The sequence below is a fragment of the Schistocerca piceifrons genome, chromosome 10, assembly GCF_021461385.2.
Source record: "Schistocerca piceifrons isolate TAMUIC-IGC-003096 chromosome 10, iqSchPice1.1, whole genome shotgun sequence".
Classification (NCBI taxonomy): domain Eukaryota; kingdom Metazoa; phylum Arthropoda; class Insecta; order Orthoptera; family Acrididae; genus Schistocerca; species Schistocerca piceifrons.
The window spans coordinates 131,554,253-131,574,506 of record NC_060147.1 but is presented as its reverse complement, the minus strand read 5'-3'; positions in this window follow the sequence as shown (position 1 = coordinate 131,574,506).

The following is a 20,254-nucleotide window of genomic DNA, read 5'->3' as shown; positions in this document are numbered from 1 at the left end:
TCCTCCAAAATGTTCTTGAAACCTCCATCACCTATATTGTACAAGAAGTTGTGCCACCTCAACTGTTCAAAAAGTTTTTCTGTTTCCATCATTTCCATTGTGTGCATGATGCACCCATCAACATGAAATATGTGCCCCCTGCCACTGCTGGCTGAGCCGTCAGTGTCAGAACAAAGCAAAGAATGCACCTGCAGGTGCTCACAGCTACCGGCCACAGCAGTGAATATGTACAGTGAGACAGACTTGCGCCACCTGAGGCAGTTGCTTGTTGGTTGTAGCAAGGAAGCTGTCCTTTGTGTGATCTACACAATGTGATAACACACATCTCAATGATACATCCTGTCTGCCACAGCTCGAGATCACAGACTGCACAGGTGAGCCCTGTTTTGTGTGGCCAGGTATTAAGGGGGCAGAACTTGTCTCGTTATGTGATTTACAAAGTAATGAGAGTCAATATGTAAGACATAGGAGATCCATGATTACAGTTTTCAGAGTTTAATAGAGCTTTGGGAGACCTGAGATCAAATAAGGCTGAAGGGCTTGACATCATTCATTCAGAATTTATGAAATTATTGGGGGAAGTGGAGCCAAATAACTATTGAAATTAGTGTGTAGAATCAAGACATAGTTGAAGTACCGTAAGACTTTCATGAAAATATCAGCCACTCGGTCCTGCAGATATCTGGAACAGATAAGTTGATCACTATGTAAATATACAGAAGAATGGAAAAGAAAATGGAGATCTGTTAGATGATGATCAGTTTGACTTTTGGAAAGGTAAAAGCACCACAGAGACAATCCTGATGTGATTGATGGTGGAAGTAAGCCTGAAGGTAAATCAAGCCACCTACATAGAATTTGTCAATCCAAAAAAAGCATTTGACAATGTAAAATGGTGCAAGATTTTCAAAATTATTAGAAAAATAAGAATAAGCTATAGGGAAAGATAGATAGTATACAGTATTACAACAACTGAGAGCAAACAAAGAGAATGGAAGAACAAGACTGAAGTGGTTTGGATTAAAAAGGGTGTGAGACAGGAAGGGAGCAATGACTTTCGAAAGGGATTAAAATTAGATAAGATTCGCTGATGACATTGGACATTTATGTCCTCAGCGAAAGAGGAGAACAATTAAGGGACATTCTGAGTGGAATAAATATTTTAATGAGAATGGAGTATGGAAAAAGAGTAAATCCATGAAAGGCAAAAGTAATGAGAAGTGTCAGAAATGATATTAGCAAGAAACTTAACGTTGCAAACTGGGACTGTGAATTAGACAAAGGTAAGGAATTCTCCCACTTTGGAAGCAAAATAAGACATGACAGATGAAACAAGCAGGACATACAAAGCCAATTAGCACAAGCAAAGAGGGTATTCTTGGCAATGAGAAGTCTGCTAGTATCAAATATTGGTCTTAGTCTGAGAAAGAAACTTCTGAGTGTGTACTGCATATTTGGAGCACAGCATTGTACAGTATTGAATCATGCACTGGTGGAAAACTGGAAAAGAAGAGAATCAAATTGTTTGAGATGTGCTGCTGTAGAAGGATGTTGAAAATTAGATGGACTGATAAGATAATAAAGAGCAGATTCTTTGCAGAATTGGCAAAGAAAAGAGCATACGGAAAACACTGACAAGACGAAGAGACAGAATGATAGTACAAGTGTTAAAACTTCAGGGAATAACCTCCATGGTATTAGAGGGAGCTGTAGAGAGTAAAAAACTGTAGGGGAAGACAGACATTAGAATACATCAAACAAGTTATTGAGGACTCATGGTGCAAGTGCTAGCTTGGGAAGAAGAGGTTGGCACAAGAGAGGAATTCGTGGCGGACTGGATTAAACCAGTCAGCAGATTGATGGTTAAAAAAATTGAGGTGTTAGTAATGCACACATTCTTTTTGCAGGAATTACTTCAACTGCTGACGTGTAATGGTCAGTACTCCTCTTTGCGTACTCCCTCTACTCGGAGTAGCACACAGAGCGTGCTGACCTTGTGGTGGTTGTGGTGATTCTTGAGCTTGTAAATTAAGCCTAGTGGCTGCAATATGCCTACATGAGTACTGTAGCTTCTGTGGACTCACAAAAGAATGAATCTTGTCATGACTTCTGCATGGAACTGCTTAAAGGAAACTATATTTCATCTAAGGGCTCACTGCACACATGTACATTGTGAAACACAATAAAATTCATTGGAGCACTGAATGCAGTGCTTAGTATCACAACAAAACAGTTGAATATATTGATTGTAAAAAAGCAGTTTGTACATCAGGAGTAGCTTTGATTACAATTTCTGCCATTTCAATCAAACTTCTTTCCGTTACCGGACTTGAATTCTACATGCTACACATATAAGGCCTACAAAATTCTGCTTTTGCATTAAATTAATACTTAACAGTACATATTACATCATTGTCATCAGTGCTTATTGCTGATGAGTATCCATTATGTCCTAAGACTCCCATTCGTTTCTGCGACAAAGATGTCTCCCATCAACAATAATTTTTGATAATACCGCAAGGTGGATTTGTATATCTGCGAGATTTAAAGTTCATAAAAATATGTTGGTGGGAAAATACATTGTCATCAACTAGTCATTGAAGATATATGAAATTTCAACAATCTTTAGAAACAAAAAATGGATAGCGGTAGTTCTTATTTCCTTGGTCGTTAAGTACACATCATTGTACATGAATATTAGGGGTCAACTGAACGTATTGATACCATATGTCAGCATTATCCAAGGATATACTGATGATGTGGTGTGTAACGTCATACATGCACAAAGGAAAAGAACAGCTTACTGACAGTTTTTTTCTCTTCTTTTCCAAGGTATAGATTACGTTGAAAGTTGAAAATTGTGTTGTGAATCTTCAAAGCCGACTAATGTGAATACAAAAACCTTGTGGTGGCATAGGGATCTGTAGCGTAGCCTGATGCACAAGTTAGTCTGAGAAGTGGCAGTTTGGTTGTGAGTTGGTAAAGTGGTATCGAAGGCTTCAGTTAATAACACCACAGTAAGTGTACTGCTAAGTGCAACATAATCACAAATGTGTATCATAAATTTGAAACATTTTGACTGTGAGGTAGCTAAGAGCCTAATAATCACACAGAGAATAGTCAAATGTGCCTGACTTTTGGGAAATAACATGTTTAATTTAAGTACAGTAGAAAATATGCAGTTCTTTACTTATATCATTCAGCTCACTGCAACTCTTCTATAGCTGATTTTACTTTCCTATGTTTTACATTAAACTGGTTCAGCAAACCATACATTTTTGAATAAAATTCTTTAAAAGTGGTATTGTGTCTCTCAAGGCACAGCATATTTTAAAATTCTTGACAAAGTTTGTATGCAGAAAAATAATATTAGAGCTGTCACAAAAAGATGGCATGCTCCATACAGGGAACTAGCCTAGCACTTGATGAAGCCAGAAAGTAAGCTTATAACAAAAATTATTGTATTTGAGATAGGCTTTACTGTTGAGATAAAAAATGCATATTGTAAATGAAGTAATTGAAAATACAGGATAAATGTGTGATGCCGATGAAATCGACACCAACATCGATGCATCCATCTTTGAAACTAGCTAAGATTATCTTTGGCCTCTTTCACCATGTCCAGTTCTTTGTGAGCCTTGCTTGTGTTTGGGTGAATAAATGAACTACTGCTAAATGGGGGTTGTTTGGTGTAACTACCCGAACATTTCCCTCACTGGTGACCCCGAGTTGTAACGTCTTCCGTTTTCGCGTTTTACTGTGTCTGCGACCTCCACGTCGGTTATTTTCACGTGTATTACATCGACACAGCATTCGAACAATGATTTTGGCCCAGCGCCTAACGCCGGATTTTGTGATTGACATGCATCGTGTTGCGGGCTATGTACACCCGCCAGGACTGCAGCATGATTCCTATCACTCGCCGATTTCGCCGGACGTTTTCGAGCTGCAACAATAAGTGAGGTTAGGAGTGTGCATGACTCCAGCTATCAAATGCCTTTGTTCCCATCACATGTGCCCTCCCTCATCGACTGTGCAGTTACCTCTTACGGATCTCCGTGCAGTGTGGGCCCATTGCCAATTTCTGCAAATGCTTCGTTGGACAACCTACCACCACCAGGACAACGATTTGCCTTGCTGCAATCCGTGCGGCACCACGCGGATACCTGCCGCGTGGCCAGAACTGCTTTGTTCACAGGTCTACCTCCTCAGCATCTGACCACGCCCGCACCTGCCTCGGTTCAGCATCAGCACATGCCTTCCTCCTTCAAATGGTTCAAATGGCTCTGAGCACTATGGGACTCAACTGCTGTGGTCATTAGTCCCCTAGAACTTAGAACTAATTAAACCTAACTAACCTAAGGACATCACACACATCCATGCCCGACTGTAGCGCCTAGAACCGCTCGGCCACTCCGGCCGGCCCTTCCTCCTTCGATACCTCGGCCTGCAACAGGAACAATAATTTGTTATCTGTGCCTGACCTCCACCTCTGTCCCAGTGCTATGCCTCAGTGTTTTGTGCCACGACATTCACCTTATCCGCACACTGTTTTGAGTGGAGTGACTATCTCAGTGAACATTCACACACTCCGTCCCACGTTCAACATCATTTGCCACACTGTGCTTCTGGACAGCCCTCACCTCTGCAGCCTCCCTGCAACACAGGAGGCTCCGGCTCTGATCATACGTCAAGCTTTCCGCAGACTAACACGCATTCTTAAACTTTGAACTTTTTCTCATGTGTCACCCCCGCGCCGGCTCCAGGCGAGCTTCTGCTACCGTTCTCAGCACATCTCGGTGCCTCATCCACATCGGTCTTCTGCTTTGCATCAATCCGAATACACCCGCAACAATTTGAGCTTCCATAACTGCAATCAGCACATTACGGTGTCTCAGCCGCGTCAGCCTTCCGCGTCGCGACGGATTGCGCTCAACCACGGCGTGTCACCTCCATGCTGCCACTCGAACAGCCGTTGTTGCCACATCCCCTGAAGGCACACCCTCCTGGAATACTACAGCAACAACAGCTCGTTTTAGGCAGTGCTCCGATGAACTCAACCCAACCTGTTCTTCTGAACATTCTACGACACTTACTGACGCTGCCGCTGTTTAATCCCGACAGAGCTACTACCTGGTTCAGAATTTCAGACGAAGTGTTTGACCATTACAAACTCGACGAGTCAACCAGGTTTCTGTGCCTCACCTGCACGACCAGGAGGACTTGATTGCTGACCTGTTCGACACCCCGGACTCATCTACCTGGTACACTCTAGCCAAAACGACAGTTCTACGTCGGCTTGCACGCTCAACTGACGCAGCAATACGGCAAGTGCTCCACGTTGAGCAACTAGGCAAATACAAACCTTCCCAGCTCTGGAGATGGCTACGTGCCCTGGTCAGCGCCGATCTACTCTGACACAGCTCTCCTCGCCATCTTGTCAGATAAACTCTCCTCACATCCGCTTTGCTCTGGCTCAGAGGTCTCCCAAACCTGTCGAGCAAAGAATGACACTTGCTGACGAGCTACATGATGCATCATTGACTATTTTGCCAGCCACTGCCTACCTGACAAGTCTCAGGATCATGCTCATCGTCCTGCGGCCGGACGCGGCTGGGGCCGCATTGCGCCAACCATTCCACTCGCTCCGGGAAGCAGTAAACAAGCTACTGGGATGTCACCGGCTCCTCCCATGGTCACGCCCCCTCCTGCAACCGAGAATGCCACGGCCACTGAACCTCGGCCACCGCCACTGGCAATGAATGTTCCGCAGGAAATGCTACCGTACTACCCGTACCGTTACTTCCACACATGGTTTGGTGGGGCGGCACGGAACTGCAGACCACCCTGCTAATTCCCAAACGCCAATCACAGGTAGGTCCAGGTGCCGCCTCCTCCGCATAACATGACAGGCATCCCCCCAGTGCTCCATTCTGTCTGGGAATGACCAGATAATTGCGGATGCCTTTACATTAAAGACATTTCGTCGGGATACCTTTTCCTAGTGGACACAGGTGCCGATGTTTTGCTGCTGCCTACGTCCTTAGCGTCGTCGAACATCCACCCTCATCATACTTCACTGCAGGCCGTGAATTCAACTAAACTACAATGCTTGGGTTCAACTTCCCACGTCGTCTCACTCTCCACAAACTGCAATCTCGAGTGGACTTTTTTAGTGTGCGAAATTGACGAACCTATACTAGGCATCGACTTCTTGCGACACCACAAACTTTCACCGGACCTAGTACAAAACGCCGTGTTTCATCACCCGTCCAAGGCTCACTTCTCCTTTGCTCCGTCGAGCAAGCCCCCCCCCCCCCCCCCCGTGATACATCGGTCCAGGCTCATCTCATCCGTACATGCTCGTCTCTGTCAACGACGTTACAAGAAACAGCACACAAGTGCCTTGTCAAGCTTGAAAATGTCGCTCGCCTACACAAGGAAAACTTTGAGCTCTCCCTCTGGCTCCACGAAACTCAGCTCCAGCTCTCCGATGAAGCAAAGGAATTACAGACACTACAGCAAGGACAAAACAAGGTCAGTAAGTGCGCCAAATCTGCTTCCCCTCCCAGCAATCGAGCCTCCGTCTATTTACCTTCCACTACCCCTTGCAACTGTGCTATCAAGACTGCCATAACATGTACTGACAGCTCTGCAGGGCCACACCCTCTTAACACGGCAGCGTTTGACACTCGGCCAGACACAAGTTCGCATGCGCGACGAGCATCACGTGTTCCCAAACTGACGGCTCCTACTCCACCCCTCGCAAGACAGTACCTCAAACTATGCAATTTCGGCTCCTGCGCGCCGCCTTGCGACCCCCACTGACAAGACCGACAGTGCACTCGCGGCAAGTGTTTCGTTCGCAACCGTGCTGCCACATGCCGCGCCCTCAGACAATGGACTCACTAACGGCTCACGAGCTCTACCGAGCTCACCCGACCATGGTGCCACTGCTTCGGGCCGGCGACCATCTTGTCGCGTTGACTCCTGGGACACTTTGCCGCCTCGACTCCCGTCTGATCCGCCGAGTGGCTCCGAACACCATGACCATGCCTCGCCTGCCCCGCCCGCCACACATTGTAAACAAACAACCTCCCGCGCCGCAAGCAATATTTCTGTCATCACCAATGGCACGATTCACAAGCTTTGCCTCACGCCAGGTCCCCTGATCTCCAATAGACCAGATCGACTTTGCCCCGAGCGCCTCTCCGACCTGATTTCTGAACTAATAAGCTTTGGCATCATTGGACCCTCTGCCAGTAGCTGGTTTATGCCCATACATATGACACCCAGGAAAGACGGGTCCTGGCACATGTGCGGAGACTACCGTCGGCTAAACGCACGAACATTTATGGACACCTACCCCATACCCAACATTGCCAACTTTACCAGTTCCCTCGCAGGTGCGGCCACGTTCTCTGTCATTGATTGCAAACGGGCCTACCACCAGATCCCCATGGCACCTGAAGACATTGAGAAAACAGCAATCACCACCCCGATTGTGTTATTTCAGATTCGATTCATGCCCTTCAGTCTGAAAAACGCAACCCAGACCTGACAACACTTCATCAATGAAGTGCTATTCGACCTAAAATTCTGCTTTGCATATCTTGATGACATTCTTGTGTTTCAGCTCCTCCGTCGAGGACAACATTCGACATGTGCAAAATGTTATGAACACTCTCGCAGCAGCAGGCATCGAGACCAACCAGGACAAATGGCAGCTACATCAACCCGCTGTCACTTTTATTGGTTTTCGGGTCTCTGCCGACGGCATTTCACAGCCCCCTGAGAAAGTACAAACAATACTAAACCTACCCAGACCTTCGTCATTCAAAGAGCTTTGGCACTTTCTGGGGACGGTTAATTATTATCGCCAACATCTATCTCACGCTATGGAGATTCAGGCTCCACTGACGGACGCCTTGGCAAGCACCAATGCTTCTGGATCTCAGCCCGTTCCATGGACCCTGCTATGACTGACTCTTTCACTGCCCTCAAAAATCTTCTTGCTGAGGCCTGCACCATCGCGCATCCTCATCCCAATGCGCAGCAATTCATCGTCACAGACGTGAGCGATACTGCCATTGGTGCTGTCCTTAGCCAGACAATTGACGGCCAAACTTCGCCTTTGCAGTTCTTCTCGCGCAAGCTCACCAATGCACAACGGAAATATTCCGTGTCTGACAGGGAGTCGCTCATAGCCTACAAAGCGATCGAGCATTTTAAGGCTGATGTTGAGGCGCGCTCTTTCTATGTTTTAATGGGCCACAAATCGCTGGCTGCAGCCATTACAAACCCTCCAGCTGACCCGCCTCCTCGCCGCTTCAGATACACTGACTTCATATCTCAGTTCACCACTGATGTCAGACACATAAAGGGTGCTGACAATATAGTTGCTGATTTCCTTTCACAAGTCGACGCCGTCCATTCACTGTGAGACTTCTCTGAACTGCCTAACCTCCAACCCACCGACGAGGAAACACAAAACCTGATTTCAGACTCTACCTCTTCACTACACTTCGTCCGCACCACCTTCCCTGGCATTTCTGGTGAGATCTGGTGTGACGACAGTATGGGCACGTTATGCCCCCACATCCCAACCATGCTCCATCAAGCTGTCTTCAACGCATTGCATAATTTAGCTCACCCCGGTGTTCGTGCATCTGCCCGCTTTGTAGTGGAGTGCTTTGTGTGGAGAAATGTCAACAAGGACTGCCAGCAATGGGCACGCTCCTGCATCGCTTGCCAACGCTGCAAAGTACACAAGCACACTTCACCCCCCCCTCGGCGCCTTTTTGATCCCTCCTGGGCGTTTCCAGCATATTCATATTGACATTGTCGGTCCTCTCCCCCCTCTAACGGCTTTCGTTATGTTCTCTTGTCTATCGACCGAACAACTCTCTGGGTCGAGGCTGTCCCCCTCCCCAATACTATGGCAGAAACTGTTGATCGAGATTTCGTCGAGTCATGGGTATCGCATTTTGGATGTCCAACTATCATCACGACTGACCAGGGTAGACAATTTGAGTTGGCCCTGTTCAACGAGATTTGTAACATTTGCGGCATCCGGTGCATCCATACCACAGCATATCACCCGCAAAGTAATGGGCTAGTTGAGCGCTGGCACCGCACTTTCAAAGTGGCTCTTCGATGCCACAATTCTCTATGGACGGAGGCCCTTCCCCTTGTGCTACTTGGCATTCGTGCAATCTATAAGGAAGACCTCAAAGGCACAATAGCCGAGTTCGTGTACGGCCAGATCATTGTTCTCACTGGCGAACATGTGAGCTCTTCCACTTCTCTCCCTCAGTCTGACCTACCTTCCTTCATGAACTGCGTCAGACGCCACTTCATCAACCTTCGTATCCCTCCGCCTGCCAGTCACTCCTGCCCTAAGGTTCACATCCCGAAATCTGAGTACAATTGCGAGTACATCATGCTCCAAGATGACACTGTCCGTGCTCCCCTCCAACCTCTATATACCGGCCCGTACCGAGTTCTCCAGCACTCAGCCAACACCTATGACATCCAGATGAAAGATTCAGCTGTTACAGTGTCTCTCAACAGACTTAAGCCTGCTCACGTCGAGCCATCTTCTACCCCCCTTCAGGCCACAACCACGCCACTCACTGTCATGGCTCACGACGCTCCGACCCCTCCCTCCACATCGGACTTACACACTCAGTCGAGTGACTTCCAGCTCCAGTCGTCGAGCTCTCCTCTGACCTCGACCTCTACTCCGGTCTCACACACTCCGTCGAGTGACCACATGCTCCCCACGTCAAGCTTACCTATGATCACGCCCTCGCCGCCAGGCCCTTCGTCGGTCCCTTTGACCTCTCCACCATCGCCTGCCTCACCCTGCCGAGGCTTCTCAGCCCCCCCCCCTCCCCCATCTTGAACGTACCCTCGCTCGAGGTGTTTGTGCCTGTCCCCCTGGACACAATCCGTGACATCTCAATAATACTGCACGATTGTACACTGTTCGTCGTGTTTCTCTTCACCCAGTGCCCATGCTACAACCTCCGCCATTCCCTACCACCTGGTGAAATGTGTTTCCCTCCCGCCCAATGTCGACATGGACATGCTTCGTATGTTCGCCATGCCCACCAGAGACATCGCCGCCGTCGCTCTGTTCCATCTGCAAACCGCCGGCCTACCTGTCGCCACACGACCAGCATGCCCAGTTCGACACCCGGCTCGCTTCAACGACTTCCAGGTTCGGTGGCCCAACTTTCCTTCACGAAATCTACCCACACAGCTCCCCGACGACACTGTCGAGCTGACCATGGTCCGGCTCCCACGGACCACTCCTGCTGACGCCATAGTCACCCCCCCCCCCAGTCTCTCAAGAGTACTCCGTACTGTGGGGGGGTGGGGGGGGGGCTGGGTATGTGGCGCCGATGGAATCGACACCAACATCGATGCATCCATCTTTGAATCTAGCTACGATTATCTTTGGCCTCTTCCGCCATGTCCAGTTCTTTGTGAGCCTTGCTTGTGTTTGGGTGAATAAATGAACTACTGCTAAATGGGCGTTGTTTGGTGTAACTAACCCGAACATTTCCCTCAAATGTATTGTATTGTAAATGAGGTGATTATACTATTTTGGCTGACCTATGTACACTTATTCTTTCACCATTATGTGTACATGTTCCTTCCCTATTCTTCCTTAAAATGATACAACAAGAAATTTATTTCTATTTGGTGTTCACAAAATTTAGGGAGCAGGAATGCCTTCTAAAAAGAATAGTTCTTGCTTTAACTTATTGTTTGCTTTAACAAAACAAGTTTGAACTGTGTACCATTTCAGGGACCCATTATGCATTCCATTTAAACATACACTAAGAGGCTGTACACACAATTTGTATTTACATTGATTAGTTTAGAACTGACAAGGACTGAAGTGGCTACAGAAAGCTGTGGGAAAAGAAATGATTTTATCAAAGAAAAAAATTTACTTACCCACATTAGTGAAGGAATTGGGATCAGATGCTTTCTGGAATTATTGAAGGCTTGATGAGAGATGCTTTTCGAAGCTGCTGAAGCACATTAAGTTACACTCAAAGAAAAAGGATACTGGTACAGTAATAGGAGAAGCAGTGAGCTGTGAGGAGCAGCTCTTCAATGTATCAAGTTTTCTAGCTATTAACAGAACTTAGTAAGCTCTCTAATTCAGTTATTGTGTAAAATTATTCCTGAAATCTGCAGCATTACTTACAGGTGTTCAGGAAATACATCATGGTAAAGCAAATCAGAAACAACAATGATCAAGGGCACGTGGATTCAAAGGTCAATGGAAACCATCCCATCAAAGACAGATAACATATATCCACAGGACATGTGGCCTGCAACTCGCAAAGTGTCATAATGATTCTCCATTGGCAAAAGATTCCAGAATAGTCCCCCAATTTAGATCTCTGCGAGGGGACTACAAATGGAGAAGTGATCATGAGGAAAAGCTTGAACAATCTACAAAAGGATATTGTTTCTACAAGTTGGGGCAAGTAATCTCAGAAGTTTGAATGTGGTGGGGAAGCTTGAAAATATGAAAAGATAAAAGCCAATGCTCAATATACACTCCTGGAAATGGAAAAAAGAACACATTGACACCGGTGTGTCAGACCCACCATACTTGCTCTGGACACTGCGAGAGGGCTGTACAAGCAATGATCACACGCACGGCACAGCGGACACACCAGGAACCGCGGTGTTGGCCGTCGAATGGCGCTAGCTGCGCAGCATTTGTGCACCGCCGCCGTCAGTGTCAGCCAGTTTGCCGTGGCATACGGAGCTCCATCGCAGTCTTTAACACTGGTAGCAGGCCGCGACAGCGTGGACGTGAACCGTATGTGCAGTTGACGGACTTTGAGCGGGGGCGTATAGTGGGCATGCGGGAGGCCAGGTGGACGTACCGCCGAATTGCTCAACACGTGGGGCGTGAGGTCTCCACAGTACATCGATGTTGTCGCCAGTGGTCGGCGGAAGGTGCACGTGCCCGTCGACCTGGGACCGGACCGCAGCGACGCACGGATGCACGCCAAGACCGCAGGATCCTACGCAGTGCCGTAGGGGACCGCACCGCCACTTCCCAGCAAATTAGGGACACTGTTGCTCCTGGGGTATCGGCGAGGACCATTCGCAACCGTCTCCATGAAGCTGGGCTACGGTCCCGCACACCGTTAGGCCGTCTTCCGCTCACGCCCCAACATCGTGCAGCCCGCCTCCAGTGGTGTCGCGACAGGTGTGAATGGAGGGACGAATGGAGACGTGTCATCTTCAGCGATGACAGTCGCTTCTGCCTTGGTGCCAATGATGGTCGTATGCATGTTTGGCGCCGTGCAGGTGAGCGCCACAATCAGGACTGCATACGACCGAGGCACACAGGGCCAACACCCGGCATCATGGTGTGGGGAGCGATCTCCTACACTGGCCGTACACCACTGGTGATCGTCGAGGGGACACTGAATAGTGCACGGTACATCCAAACCGTCATCGAACCCATCGTTCTACCATTCCTAGACCGGCAAGGGAACTTGCTGTTCCAATAGGACAATGCACGTCCGCATGTATCCCGTGCCACCCAACGTGCTCTAGAAGGTGTAAGTCAACTACCCTGGCCAGCTAGATCTCCGGATCTGTCCCCCATTGAGCATGTTTGGGACTGGATGAAGCGTCGTCTCACGCGGTCTGCACGTCCAGCACGAACGCTGGTCCAACTGAGGCGCCAGGTGGAAATGGCATGGCAAGCCGTTCCACAGGACTACATCCAGCATCTCTACGATCGTCTCCATTGGAGAATAGCAGCCTGCATTGCTGCGAAAGGTGGATATACACTGTACTAGTGCCGACATTGTGCATGCTCTGTTGCCTGTGTCTATGTGCCTGTGGTTCTGTCAGTGTGATCATGTGATGTATCTGACCCCAGGAATGTGTCAATAAAGTTTCCCCTTCCTGGGACAATGAATTCACGGTGTTCTTATTTCAATTTCCAGGAGTGTAGATATCATGTGTTCAGTTAAGTGAAATGGAAAGAAGAAAAGAGTTTCTTGTCAGACGAGCATAGGGTAATATAAACAGCAGCAGAAAATGGAATAATGAGAGTAGGATTCATTATGAATTGGAAAGTAGGACAGAGAATGAGTTACTATGGGCAGTTCAGTGATAGGGTTATTCTCATCAGAATCGACAGCAGACCAACAACAATAACAATATTTCAGGTATACATGCCGATGTTGCAAGCAGAAGATGATGAGATAGAGCAAGGATATGAGGATATTAAATGGATAATTCAGTATGTAAAGGGAGATGAAAGTCAATAATCATGAGAGACTGTAATGCGGTTGTAGGTGAAGGAGCAGAAGACCAGATTATGGAAGAAAATAGGCTTGGTAATGGGAATGAGAGAGGAGAAAGACTAATTGAGTTCTGACATAAATTTCAGATGGTAACAGTGAATACTCTGCTCAAGAATCACAAGAGAAGGAGATACACTTGCTAAAGGCTGGGTGATACACGAATCTTTCAGTTAGATTACATCATGAACAAGCAAAGATTCCAGAATCGGATATTGGACTGTAACGTACCTGGGGGCAGGTATATACTCAGATCACAATTTGCTGATGATGACGAGTAGGCTGCAGTTTAAGAGACTAAACAGGAAGAATCAGTGCACAAAGAAGTAGGATATGAAAGTACTAAGGAATGAAGAGATATGCTTGAAGTTCTCTGAAACTATACATACTGTGATAATGAATAGCTTAGTTGGCAGCTCAGTTGAAGAGAAATTGACATCTCTAAAATGGGCAATCACAGAAGTTAGAGAGAAAAACATAGATGCAAGGAAGTTAAATGCAAAGAAAACATGGGTAACAGAAGAAATAGTTTATGGGAATTCCACTGTTAAATGTAGAGGAGAGAGAGTGAATAGGTGGAAAGAGTACATTGAGGGTCTCTATTGGGGGAAGACTTACCTGGTGACGTGATAGAAGAAGAAACAGAAATAAATAGGGAAGAGAGAGGAGATACAGTTTTAGAATCAGATTTTAGAAGGGGTTTGAATTACTTGAAATCAAATGAGACAGAAGGGATTGATAACATTCCTTCAGAATTTCTAAATAATTGGGGGGAGTGAGAATATTACTGACACTGGTGTATAGAATGTATGAGTATGGCAGTATACCATCAGACTTTCAGAAAAATGGATCCATACAATTCCCAAGAATGCAAGAGCTGACAAATGTGAGAAGTATCACTAAAACTGCTGAAAAGCTTATGCATCCAAGAATAATGTACAGACGACTGCAAAAGAACATTGAGGAACTGTTAGATGATGATCAGTTTGGCTTTAACAAAGGTAAAGGCACCAGAGAGGCAAGTCTGATGTTGCAGTTGATAATGGAAGCAAGACTGAAGAAAAATCAAGACACATTCATAGGATCTGTTGACATGGAAAATGTGTTCGGCAAAGTAAAATGGTGCTAGATATTTTAAATCCTGAGAAAAATGGGGGTAAGCTCTAGGGAGAGATGGGTAACATACTACATGTACAAGAACAAAAAGGGAACAATAACACCGGAAGATCAAAAACAAAGTGCTCCAATTGAAAAGGGTGTAAGACAGGGTTGTAGTCTTTTGCCCTGTTCAATCTTTATACTGAAGAAGTGTTTACATAAATAAAAGAAAGTTTTAACAGGGGGATAAAAATTCAAAGTGAAAGGATATAAATGTTAAGATCCACTGTGACACTGCTATTCTCAGTGAAAGTGAAGAAGAATTACAGGTTCTGTTGAATGGAATGAACCCTCTAACGAGTACAGAATATGGATTGAGAGTAAGCCGAAGAAAGACAAAAGTAATGAGAAACAGCAGAAATGAGAACACCAAGAAACTTAACATAGGAATAGGTAATCACAAAGTAGATGAAGTTTAGGTATTCTGCTACCTAGGCAGCAAAATAACCCATGATGAATGGAGCAAGGAGGACCAGCACTGGCATAAAGGACATTCCTGGCTAAGAGAAGTTTGCTAGAATCAAACATAAGTCTTGGTATGAGGAAGAAATTTCTGAGAAGGTACATTTGGAGTATGGCACTGAGACGCAGAATGTGGGAAAACCAGAATGCAAGAGAATAGAGGCATCTGAGACTTGGTGCTACCAAAGAATGTTGAAAATTAGATGGACTGAGAAGGCAAGGAATGAGGAATTTTTCTACAAAATCAATGAGGGAAGGAATATATGAAAAACACTGACACGATAAAGGGACAGGATGACAGTACAGGTGTTAAGTTATCAGTGAAAACTTTCAGGGCAGTAGAGGGTGCTGTAGAGTGTAGAGGGTAAAAACTGTAGAGGAAGACAGAGATTGGGATACATCCAGCAAATAATTGAGGATGTAGATTGTAAGTGCCACTCTGATATGAAAAGGTTGGCACAGGAAATGAATTCATTGAGGGCTGCATCAGTCCAGTCAGAAGACCGATGATTCGGGTGGTGGGGGGGTGTATTATTTACGTACATTGCATAAATGATGTCTCCTATAATTTTAAGATCTGGGAACACATTTTAGATCAGAAGAAGAAAGATTAGAAATGGTGATGAGTAAACATTTTGAACAATAAAAAGACAGATTATCAGCTGTGTAAGTTAAAATATTAAAGGTTGATTTGATGATTAATTAAAATATAAAAACAGATCTGTGGGTGGATGTTTGGAGGAAGGTCTGGGGAAGGGTGAAGTGGGAAGGAGTGCTCAGAATCGGCATTGAGACTTAGGAAGTGGGTGGAGAGGACCGGAAGGGAATATTGCCCTGACAATGGGATGGTGGTAGGGATCTATTAGATCTGGTAGGATGGGCATATATATATTTCAGGGTGGATTTCATGGTTGGATAAAGGAAGGCAGTTAAAGTTTCATTGGGAGAAGATGTGGAGTTGGGGGGATGTGGAGATAGAGGTACAGCAGAGTATCACAGTCAGTGGGTGGGGGGAGGGAATGCCAGGGGTGGGTAGTGTCGAGTTTATGGTATGGTGGTCTTCAAGATGAAGGAGTAGTCTGGGGAATTTTTAAGTTGGCAAAGGATGCAGGGGGCGGGGGGAGTGTAAGTGGAGCCCAAACACTGGATGGAGCACATGGCATTCGAGGATCTGTGGGGCATGATAAAAGTAAAAGGAGAGAGGCGCGGGAGTCCATGCCAGATTTGCATAACAGCGCAGAGAGTAGTGTTATGTGCCTTTTTTCTACACATCACGAGAGGTAATGTAGCTGCGCTCCTTTCAAAAATATTCTTTGGCTTTCTCAAAGGCATCGATAAAGGTATCTGTTATTGAGGTACAATCGTGATTATGGCAGCTATTCTAACAGACGAATTAAAGCAGAAGCTCTTTTCATGTTCATCTGGTTTATTCACTGCAAACTTGGAAACTGTTGCTGCCTTTTCTGTCTTGGAAAGTGAGAACCTAGTACTGGTATGTAGTACGAAAAGTACAGGGTTATTACAAATGATTGAAGCGATTTCGCAGCTCTACAATAACTTTATTATTTGAGATATTTTCACAATGCTTTGCACACACATACAAAAACTCAAAAAGTTTTTTAGGCATTCACAAATGTTCGATATGTGCCCCTTTAGTGATTCGGCAGACATCAAGCCGATAATCAGTTTCCTCCCACACTCTGCGCAGCATGTCCCCGTCAATGAGTTCGAAAGCATCGTTGATGCGAGCTCGCAGTTCTGGCACGTTTCTTGGTAGAGGAGGTTTAAACACTGAATCTTTCACATAACCCCACAGAAAGAAATCGCATGGGGTTAAGTCGGGAGAGCGTGGAGGCCATGACATGAATTGCTGATCATGATCTCCACCACGACCGATCCATCGGTTTTCCAATCTCCTGTTTAAGAAATGCCGAACATCATGATGGAAGTGCGGTGGAGCACCATCCTGTTGACCGTCGGCTGTGGTACGTTTAGCTCCCTGCTTGCTTTATTCATCGACTTCCGCAGGCTACGCGTGAAACTTGCCCACACGCGTTCAACCGTTTCTTCGCTCGCTGCAGGCCGACCTGTTGATTTCCCCTTACAGAGGCATCCAGAAGCTTTAAACTGCGCATACCATCGCTGAATGGAGTTAGCAGTTGGTGGATCTTTGTTGAACTTCGTCCTGAAGTGTCGTTGCACTGTTATGACTGACTGATGTGAGTGCATTTCAAGCACGACATCTGCTTTCTCGGCTCCTGTCGCCATTTTGTCTCGCTGTGCTCTCGAGCGCTCTGGTGGCAGAAACCTGAAGTGCGGCTTCAGCCGAACAAAACTTTATGAGTTTTTCTACGTATCTGTAGTGTGTCGTGACCATATGTGAATGAATGGAGCTACAGTGAATTTATGAAATCGCTTCAATCATTTGTAATAGCCCTGTACTTAAGAAGCTCCCCCAATGCTAAATAAATGTGCTGGTTGCATGAAGTACGTTATAATTTGTGCGAAAAATTACATTTCACTGTTAGAAAAATAAATTTTCCTTAGCTCTTGAAAGTAACTGAAACTACGAGAAAAAAACACCAGCACGGATATGCCTGTACCAGTACCATAATGAATTTTGTCGGCATATGCGCTTTATTTGAAGACGTTCTTGTTTGGAAAAGTTGTCGCTTAAAATTATTAGCTTGCAAATCTTCTTTTATACCTTATAGGCGACTGACAGTGAAAATAACTCATCTGTTAATTCTTTTTCTCATGGATCAGTCTTTTTTCGTGATTTTTCTAACAATGAGTGGGAGTTTGTTATTGCCATATAATCATTCGCATTTTCCGTGTTTCATGGAAAATTAGTATATTATTGACAATGATAAGTCGCTGAAGCTATCAGAAACGTGAAGCTAAATAATAACATTTTTATTCATGACTGGTTGAGAAACAGCGTTATCGAATTTGCAAATTAATCTCTTTACCCGTAGCTGAGGACGTTCCTCACTAAACCAAAGTGATAACGGACAGTCAATATTCGTGTACTGTGTCATTTGTCACCTGATACATTTAACCGCCGATTACCCATTGTATAAACTTTTGTTGGACGCTTGTCACGACAGCGCTGCACAAGTCATGATTTGTTGAGCGAAATGGTGTGGACTAGATTTGGCCACTGTTCTATGTTTCGATACAGTGTATCGATACGTGGAACTGTTTCAGTGTTTCGGAACGGCTCACTGTTTCGGAACAGTGGTGTTTCATTCCGTCCCTGTCTCAGATAACTGGACCAGATTCGATCTCGAGCCAGACACAGAAAGTGTATCGTCGTTTCAAAATAAGGCTGTTTCAGTCCACCTGTGCTTGGAACGACTAATTGTATCGAAACAGTGATGTTTCATTCCCCTCTGTGTCGGACGAAATTCGGGCTCGGCACAGGTACTGGAACACATTTAACATACTACTTCATGAAACACTTTCAAGAGTGTCGTAATCTTTTTGACGAGCAATAGTATGAAGCTTAAGATATCCTAAAATAAAGCTTCATTTCTAGCTGACTGTCATATTCCAATTGGTGTTCACATCTGCTTTATAAACACTAACCAAACAATAAAACAACGCATACTATTCACATTCAAAATAATAAATATGTGAAAATCATTCAGTTAAATTACACTTTTTGATAACATACGCTTCTCTGTTCATGTACAGTAATCATATTAAGAAACGTAAGTAAGTCTACAACATTGAATTTAAAAAGAAAAGGCGTAGAGTGACAGTTATTAGACATATACATAAATTTGATGTAGGTATAATTGCAAGTAATCTGTTTCATATATCACTGATAGTCTAATGGTGAACGGGAAGGACTAATAAGCACGGTGAATGTATAGTAACGGTTTGAAACACCTTGTAAGATAAATTTTTTTTCCTGTTATATTTTGTTATTTATTCGAATTATTTGACGTTATTTGTGAGTCTATAGTCACTGTGCCTATTATCCTCAATGATTCCCTTGCGTGCATGGAAATTAGCAGGATGGGTATATTACCCATACTAAAGGAATGTGGGAATCCCAGTAGCGTATCCGTTGTTTCTGCAGTTTGCTCCCACCTCCCGTTCGTGGTGGCTAGTGGTGGGCAGGAAATCGCGTATCTGTTAGAAATCGCAGTGACTGAGAAGTCACAGATATCACAGTAGCAACTTTACAGAATCTAACTGCGATTTCAGTCACAGTTGGCAGTCGCAAGTAGTATTTCACATTCAAAAACGCGAGCCATCTATTGGCCGAATTTAGCACTGCTTTCTGCGATTTCAGTGACAAGTCGCAACTAAGAGTCGCAAGTAGCAACTAAAAAGCGCGGTTAACAGTGGCATCTGTTGGCCGAAGTTCGTATTACGTCCATCTCTGCGGTACGCTATGGAGTCTAACTGCGATTTCCGTGACAAGTCGCAAGTAGCACTGCAAAGTTCATATTAGGCTATTCGCTACCGAGTCAAACTGCGATTTCTGTGACAAATCGCAACTAAGAGTAGCAAGTAGCAACTAAAAAGCGCAGTTAACATACTTTTCCTAGTGTCATCTGTTGACCGACGTACGTACTTCGTTATGAGAGCCTTGTGCCTCACGAGATCGATGTGCTGTGTGTGCATATGAAGGGCTTATTTCAATAGTGGTACAAGTCCATTTTTGTTAATTTTGAGATATAGAGTCGTAAAGTTAAATGAGTGCTGAAAAATCTGCAGTTGAGATACCAGAAATATTCAAGCATATGGCTTCTTGCTAGAGATGAACCTTTATTTATGTTTGTTTGGATCACTAATTTCAGAAGCATTATAGACAGAAAAGTGTAGGTAATGGACTTGTACCACTATTGAAATAAGCCCTTCTTATTATATGATGACATGCACATTCAGCATCAGTTATGGTTGGTCAAATACTGCTGTGACTCTGAATGTATTACATTAATAAGAAGCAACATTGCCTTTTTCTCCTGAAAATATCAAGTAATGTAACAAATGTGTTTGATTCTGCTTCCAATATGACAGTTTTGGTTAATACTCCACATGCCTACAGGATTTTGCAATGTTAACACAGCAGAACTCTGACATCTGTATAAGTGTAGAGAAATGAAAACAGTCATATGAATGCCTCACTTTTGTTCCGACACAGTTCAAGACTCGGGAGAAAAGTTTTACGCCTGGTGTTCTACATGGCAACTTCACACACAAGAACTTTTTGCCGACACTACTACCACCTACATAAGTAAGCTTTTCCTGTGTCA